Genomic DNA, 8,784 nt, shown 5'->3' with positions numbered 1-8,784 from the left:
TCTTTTTGATTATTCATGTACATGCGATCTACATTTGCATTTGAGACGAAGGTATTTATGCGCCAAATTTTCTGTATTTGGTAGTTTTCCATGCGCACCGGATGCCGCGGACACTGTCAAATGTCATAGTCCTCTCTTTTTCTTGCCCAGACAGTAAATGCAAGCCAGCTGAGTGTACTCCAAAGGCAACAAGTCTACCATTGTATACACATATAGCTGGTATCATAAGTTAAATAAACATTTTGGGGTCAGCGCTTTTTACAACCTGTCTCCATCGTCATTCTTTCTTGTTTTGCACGCTGATACATGTGTTTGAACCTGATTTGCGATTCTATTTGAGAAATAATGCACTGAAATGTCAACTAAAATAGAAAAAAATATTCTCAAAGTCACATAAAATAAAATGATTCAAGATTGTCGCCACATTTACTCAATGCGTGATGAAACTCTTCCCTAACCAGCGGCAACCCATGCATTTTCATGCATCCACCGGCGCTCAGCTGGGGTAACTCAAGCGCCCCCTAGGCGGCAAAGTTCGGAATCCGAGCCGGCGCAGGCAGCTCCATAGACCGCCGCCAGCTGGACAGGTCAGGAGTACAGTAGGTCGTGCTAATAACCCAGTATTGCTTTCTGCCATTTCTTCATGGTCGTTGTATGCATTGCTTCTTACGGTGACAACGATGATGGATCTTGGAGGTACTGTTACATCGTCGGCCGCTATCAGGAGCGAATCGAATCGTTTTTCACTCTCGAATGTCGCGATGACGTGTTTTGTCGAGAACGAGACGCACGTTTTGCTGCAAGTTTATCACTGCGCCGTTGGCCTGCAACAAGTCCATTCCAATAAAACATCTCTTGAACACTCCGATTGGATAATGAAGCTGGTGACGTAGGTGAAGCCACGTATTCCGACTCTATACACATGCCTGCCGGATCGTTACGGTGTCCCCCGGCGGTTCGCACTTGCGGTCTTATCCAAGGGGTCAGTACTTTTTTCAGCAATCTGGCAAGTCGCCTACTCATGACAGAATAGTCTACGCCTGTGTCTGCCAAAGCATTCGTTTCGTAGCCGTCTTTAAGTACTGACAAATTAGAAGCGACATTACCGTTTCCGCACAGTTTTGTGTCCATCATCACATTTGGAAATCGGCACTAGAGGTTGTTTTCTTTCAAGTTGGCAGCGGCCTTACCTCCGCAAGTCGCCGATTCTAGTTTTTCCGAAGCCTTTGAGAGTTTTAAGTCACCTTTGAGAGTTTTAAGATGGGCGCAGCCTTACGAAAAAATTTAATGTACATTTATAAACAGGGTAATGTCATTCAACATCACAATCATTACACTGTCTAATGTCAGTCTAATGCGCTTTCCTAATACACACCTAATGTGAGTCTAGAAGTAATTGGCCACCGTTAGTCTATAGAGTTATGACATTAGAGTTTCTGATGACTATAGTCTAGCGTAAGTCTATAGAGGCCCGACATGAGAGTTTCTGATGACCATTGGCTAGCGTTAGTCTATAGAGTCCTGACATCAGAGTTTCTGATGGCCGTTGTCTAGTGAAGTGCCATCGAGCATATGCATTAGGTTGACATCAAACGTCAATTGTAGACTAAGGCCCTATGCGATCAACAGAACATTATCTGAAAAGCGGATTAATAAATCGCTTCATTATTAATATGAAAGTGTGCACGCATTACAGGATTGTAAAGGAAATAACATCACACCATTTCGAGCAACAAACAGATCATTGTTTTTGACATGTCAGAATCTTTCGAGGCCGATAAATAATGCTGCAAGTATATAATGCCTACATTTGAAAACACACATTACATTGTCAAGCAATTCAGTTCCGATAGGACAATAAATGGAGCTAGTTCGTCCTTGCTTACAATTCTTGCGAAAGTGCTGTTTTATAATTACAAACAAACAAAGAAACACCAAATGAGACATTTCGAGGAATAACTGCATTTGTATTCAATTTTCAACTTTGCACTGATGATAGGGTCTCTTGTAGCTTCGTCGTGGTGGCACCACTGCTGTATTTAAAACCTGCAAGAGAGAACATTAAAACTTAGAAGGCACTGAACCATACATTTTAGCGCAGCACATGAATAGACATTGCAATTGATGAGTCATGCCTTTCCTAAATAGTGATATATATTTATCAGATATATTAAATAATCCATCTGGATTCAATGTCGAACCACATAGCCTTGACTTCATGCTGCGTTGAAAAAACAACTAACCACTATACATTAGTTCAAAGGGCTGCCGATATATCAATAATTGGAGAGAAGCCAGCTATCACGAACAGAGTAATCAGCAGAGTCAGCTTCTATAAGGCAATATTGCAGAATAACCTCCTTTCACTATTCCAATGGCACCAAATGCATGACTGCGGCATGCAACAGTGGGTTTTTTTTTTGAATTTTCAGAATTTATTCAGAATCGAAATACAGAATTTATTCAGAATCGAAACACATTTGGGTTTATTCCACAACTTTGTTTTACACGAAACTTCCATGTTAAAATTCCTCTTTAACTGAGAACTATTGAGGGCTCATGCTCAGAGATGCAAAGTCATAGGCGTGTGCAGGGTTTCCCTACACTTGGGTGGCGGGGAGGTTCACCACGCCACTCCCCCTTACTTAGTTAAGTAAGCTTCCAATTTGGAAGCCCCCGTCTTAGGTAACAAGTTGTGAGAGAGGGGGGCTGCCCCCCACTCCTATGCGCACGCCTATGTGCAAGGTGAAATTGAGCAACAAACAGGCACATGGAATGCAGAGCTACGTCTAGGTAATACAGCTACACAACTCTAGTGAAAACAATTAAAAAATTGTGCTATTTGTAACCTACAGTATATTACACAGATATGCATGTTGTAACATATTACAGGTCGTTTCTATAAATCTTTCTACAAACAACAGATTGGAGCAAGCAAGAAAAACATTTTTGTACCCTTGATTACTTTTTCATATTATTCAATAGCTAAAAATACGTTATTTATGTACCTTGAAGAGCTGACCAAAGTTTTATAAAAAAGGAAATATTTTTACCTAGCTCCATGCTTTAGAGTGCACAAATGCCCATGTTCACTAGCCAGTATTGCAAATTATGAAATTGACCGCTGGTCATTATAACAAGCACAAGAATTCACACGGGTGTGTTGGAACTTGCTGGACGTTTTGATAGGACAAGGATAGGAACTCTTTCCAAAGAAAAATTTCAACAGCAGGAAAAACGTGCACAATCATAAGGGCGGCAACACGAAGTAGCACTACTTTGTGTCGTCTCCCTTTTCTCTGTTGATATTTTGCCGTACCTTAGAAAAGTTTCTAGGTGATGAATTACCAACCTTACCAAACACTTGCATTAATCCAGTATTTAAGGAAAGAGCACAGTGTTGAACTCATGACTATTTTAGACCATGCAGATGCCAAAAATATCGCCTGAACCCACACGTCACAGAAATAATACAATCTGTAGTGTATGTATGAGCTCAGCGAGGAAATAAAATGTACACTCAGGAGTGAATAGCATCATGAGCTAAGACGCCGACACAGAAAGAATAAAGAATGCAGCAGTCCATGTATTTGCTTGCACTCCTATTTCCTCCCAAGTATGTACCAACATGCCCAGTAAGGTCAACATATACGTACAGTACTGACGGATTGAAACAGGACATTCGTAGCGTGTGCCTACTAATGCATGTGCCGCCACTCATGGGTGCTCGCGGAACCAGGATGTCACACTGTTGTATAGAGTGAGGGCAAAAACAGCTACGGAGCAGGCTTACTCATTCCGGTCGCTATAGAGTTGGCATTTAGTTCAGAAAGTGCAAACTGCCGGCGTGGCGCTGCAAGGCTAGCGCATTTTTGCATGCATGCAGCCCGAAATGATGGAGACGGTGCAAACCATTTATATTGTGATGCAAGCAGACAACGCTTTCGATCGGCACCCTTTGACGATGGGGCACGTAGGCTGCGCAAGTAAGAAATTGGATACCGCTAAGATGTCGTGCCTGAAATGCGCTCGTTAACATGATAAATAGCTGCACAAAAGCATAAAAAGTTTTTCAAGCTTTTTGTCATGACGAAAAAGAAAAGCACCAGCCACGGGCCTGTTTCCATGCAGCATCAAAAATGACTTAGTACTTAGTTGTCTCGCCCCGAGCAATGAATAGTGCAGCTATTCTGCTTGGCAAGCATTTGTAGAGCTGTCAGCCATGGAAGAACGAGAGAGCTTCTCGCATTTTTATTCAACAATAGGCCACAGTTTGCCCTAACAACACTAATACATGATATGATTTCCATGTTGCATGAAGTAAAGCATGCCACACATTTTTTTTTCGAGACAGAAACCACGAAGTAAACTTTTTGTGCTTTTGTGCAGATGTTTATCATGTCTACAAACGCACACAAGGCACAATCTACTAACTGAATCCTGCGTCTTACTTGCACAGCATGCGTACTGCATTGCCTATGCACGCAGAATGAGAGGGTCGTCTGCTGGCGTGGCAATAAAAGTGGTGCGCACCGGCAAGCCAGTTTGGTCGACATGCGAATGTGTGTGAGCCTTGCAGCACTGCCCTAGCAGTGTACACGTGGTGCACTACAGCCCGACAATTTGGCGATCGGAAAGAGTAGTCCTGCTCCAGAGGTCTTCCCCCTATCGCCCTAAACCACAACGCAACACATTGGTTCTACACGCACCCACAAGCGACAGCACATGTACCGCCGGCCACACACTTCGTGTGTCTTGTTTCAATCCGCGAGTACTGTACTTCCAGAAGAGCATGAATTCATTCAACAATTTGACTTTGCAGTCCAACAAGGCTATTCAAGGCACTATCACACAGATTACAGTTCTCTGTATGATAGGCCTCCATGTCTTGTGAGCTGTGTTACATAAACACATTCATGGTATTTTCATAGATTGTAGTGGGAACATGTTTGAAACAATGTGATGAAATATAAGTATGTGCTGCCTCCCAAAAAAAGCTGTCCCTAATTCAGATGATCAAACTCTTAGGCATAATGATTATCTGAGAAGGCTTTGTTAGAAAGGAATAGGTACTTGCATGTTGCACGTTGTTACTTAAAACAAGATTGCACTACAACTTATAAAAATACCACAAACCTACTCATCCACGTGAAAATTTGAAAACCAGCTGAAACAACAAGCCCTGTAACTTCCTTAAACATGAATTCGCCAAATTCTTGTGGCAGAATGTGCACATAGCAAAAGTGTGTTTATTTAAGTTCATTAAATTTTTAGGCTTCAATGTTAACTGCTGTCCCTTTATAAAGCACTAAAAATGAATGACACTTCTATTTGTAAAAAAAAAAAAACTTAGAAAATTCTTTTATTTCCACCAAAAAAACATTTATGGTAAAAGCAGTCATCAAGACAATAAGCGAAACATGATTATAAGTAAGATTTCATTGCACACAGCTTCATGGCAGTCCAAACAAAATATATGTTGATAGAAGAAACTTAAAAAGACCAACAAATCCTATAAGGGGAAATGTCCCTGCAGCCAACTTCCCAACTTATGTGATATTTAGCATAATGTAACATAAAGACCATGAGAGAGAATGCAGCACGTGCCCTAACTTTATATGAAATGGTTAATTGCAACTGAAGCACTAAAAAATACAGGGTGAGCCTCAGGCCGTGAAGTTTTGTGCTTCCGTTGCAAAAACCCATTTTGTTTGAAAAGCACCGGTCTCATCCTTGTGTTATATTGAGCTAAATATTGCCTAATGCTTAACAAACAATGCTGAATGTTTTCTTTTCTGCAACCCTTTAACAAGAACTCTTGCCTTGGTCAAGACAGCAGTGACAAGGAAAAGCTGTTCCCAATATCAAGACGCCTCCAAGTGTCACAACGTTGGCTGTGACAACATTCCATGTTCAAGGATTACAAACCAAATGATGCATGTTCCATCCATGTCAAAGGAATACTGCACTTAAGTTCAGGACATAGGCTTCCCACACCTAAGCTAAACGACAGTGTATGCTATACCTCAATAGGTGCTATGTGTCTGAACTATCGCTCTGTGGTAACAAAAAGAAATGCCTACCACTTAATAAGGCTCGTTAGGGCTTGCAGGAAGACCGCTCCAATCGTGCACTGCAGCCTGTCCTCTGTGTCAGGACCATGAAAAGCTGCCATTGCTGATACATACATAAAAGATACCACAAAAGATTACTTTCACACACAACAAACATTATATCACACATAGATAGCGAGTACCAAACATGTCTTAGCAAAGTGTATACTGATACATTAAAGGGTAAATCCTTGAATAAAGGGATCATGGCACAATCAAAACAGGTAATATTGAACTAGCCCCTTCTTGCTGACAATTGACAGAGTGCCACTGAATGTTTCGCATTCACAAAACTACGTAATAACACTATGCAGAGCATGCACATGTGTATGGGTGATCTAAATGATGAAAACAATATTTGCAAAGAGTGCATGGTTCATGCGCACAGTGAGTGTGTAAGAGCGAGCCATACTCATTGTATTACATCATAAATGTAAGCTATTCAGGAAACAAACTGTTGGTACTCTGAAGCTAACTCCCTTGTAGTTTGACTTTAGTTCACACAAGCTATCTGTAGGAGTTCTTTTATTACATAAGCCCTTTGCAAAAATATTAATATTCGGAAACTTTCTGTCAACATCTGAAAACATACAAATGAGATCTTTTTGCTTCTAATTTACTGCCTCACAAAACAAAATAAATACTAAATCCCTGAATGCTACACATAGGTTTACATCCTCGTAACACAAGCAAGTAGCCGATGTCAGTACAACACTAATGTAAAAAAAGAAAGCACGAAAATGCAACTTGAAGCACCACACAATCAAGCAACAATTATAATTCATGAGCACATTGTAAGTTATTTGTGTTGGAGCACCTGGTAGGCTTCAAGTAGAAAACAAAGATTTATATAGCTAACAAAAGTTCACACAACTATTGCAACAAAGGCTGTCTTGTACTAGAATAATTAACTAAATCGAATTCATATATTTTTCTACCAACACTTGATATCGACATATCTTCAAGGCTGTGGTAGGAGTGTACTACTCTTAGTTTCAGCACATAGTGTATATTACTGAAATACGTATTCTTCAAGTTAGCTCTCTTAAAATATTTATAAGGCAGCTAGGGTGAAATTCTAACCACAGAGAAATTACATAGCTTTTTGGCACAACGATTCGGAGAGCAGCCCCGAAAACATCCTTCGTGTGTGCTTGACAGGGCTGTGCGTTTTTCTATCTATGTGCCTAGTCGTGTGATTGTTTTGCGCGTAAAAACGCTCAAACTATCGAGTTGGGTGAACATGAGCTGCTCTCGCGACACCAGCATGTTTAAAAGCAAGACACTTTTATAGGGCGACAAGGGATCAAAGGATAATCTCGTGCAGTAAACAGCCAAAGAATAACAGCACGACAAGAGGCTTGCATGACTGAAGAATAGATCACGTAGCGCAACGCTAATCTTTAAAACATGCAATCAACGCACACAGCGACTGTTTCTTACGGTGATATAAAATAAGCCACCTCAAAACATACCTGCCTATCGGGTCTCTGGTTCGTCATCCTCGCTGTGCCAACAAGCCGCCCGGGACACCGCTTCCTGCATACCATTTGTCACGCAATGAAGTAACCCAGTTACGTAGTTCAGCGACTTTCTTCAACATACCGAAGTTTTAACATTGGCTGAGCACTCTTCAGTCACCCATCAAAAAGTTCACGATCTCGCATAACATCAGTCACTGCTTGTCACAGCAGGGGCCGTGGATTGTCTTCGGAAGTACACTCGACATTGAATCACGCGTACAATACGAGTAATCGATAAATGGAGGAAGAAGTCACTTTTCAGAGCGAACACAAGGCGTGCGTCCGATATGGCTGTTTGCAGCGGCAACGTACGGCGAGTCATCGTCCGCCACTCGATCAATGCTGCAGAACTTCCCGACACGCGGAAACTATCCCATACACGAATTCCAAAGGAGGATAAGTACACAGTGCGCGTTATATCTATCGACACGGCAATTATGTAACCGCGGACTTGCAGCACATGTTCTTGCGTGAAGCTGGTAGTGAGCCCGCAGTACAACGAGGCCTGTTGCAACTTCTGATTTACAGTCCTAACAAAAATAAGTGTGCAGGTGGCAGAACTAACGTGTCACTATACAAATCTTTTACAATAACAATGAAGTGTATTCAAAACTTTTCAAGCCAAATGAAGTTTTCCTAATTATTATTTTTCAATATATGTAGTTATGCAGTTGTATGTCTTTTGTTTTGCATAACAAAAAAGGTTTCACAACTCATGTCAAAAGCGATGGTCATCTCTGAGTCTCTGCAACACAAGGTCAATAAGTACAGATCTCAAGGGCAATGCTTTTGCAGCTGCGGCTTTGTTCGTGTGCAGAAAAGAATGAGTAGCATGCATTCCAGCTCTACAGAGAAGAAAGGTATCTGACCGGGTATCCGTTCCTTTACGTCTCTATGCAGTGGCGTAGCCAAGGGCTGGCACACCAAGTCCGTTACCCACTTCTGCCCTCCCCCCTCCCCACGCCTTTTTTGCGAATTTTTTTTTCGGCGAGGCATACGTAGATCAATATGACTGTATGCCTGCTCTCCACCTCCTCCCCGAGATCAACAGGGGATTCCTTTCCATACCCTCTCTTGTTTTTTTTTTACTTACGCCGCTGTCTCTGCGCGACAGCTAGCGTTGTGACAGCAAAACAGTGGCGGGGTGA

General features: G+C 41.7%; 1 long non-coding RNA gene across 2 annotated transcripts; it reads right to left on the bottom strand.

Moving 5' to 3' along the window:
- Positions 1 to 1,946: 1,946 nt before the first annotated feature.
- On the bottom strand, positions 1,947 to 8,125 carry LOC142777460 (uncharacterized). 2 transcript variants are annotated; one of them, XR_012888107.1, is made up of 4 exons: positions 7,719 to 8,125; positions 7,589 to 7,652; positions 6,084 to 6,177; positions 1,947 to 2,046 (listed from the first exon to the last, which is right to left on the bottom strand). It is a non-coding gene; the product is annotated as an uncharacterized LOC142777460 (long non-coding RNA). The 2 variants fall into 2 exon arrangements; XR_012888106.1 differs by having other exon boundaries at positions 7,589 to 8,125.
- Positions 8,126 to 8,784: the final 659 nt, after the last annotated feature.

Source organism: Rhipicephalus microplus, chromosome X, assembly GCF_043290135.1.
Source record: "Rhipicephalus microplus isolate Deutch F79 chromosome X, USDA_Rmic, whole genome shotgun sequence".
In the NCBI taxonomy this organism is placed as follows: Eukaryota; Metazoa; Arthropoda; class Arachnida; order Ixodida; family Ixodidae; genus Rhipicephalus; species Rhipicephalus microplus.
This window is presented reverse-complemented; position numbering and strand designations above follow the sequence as displayed.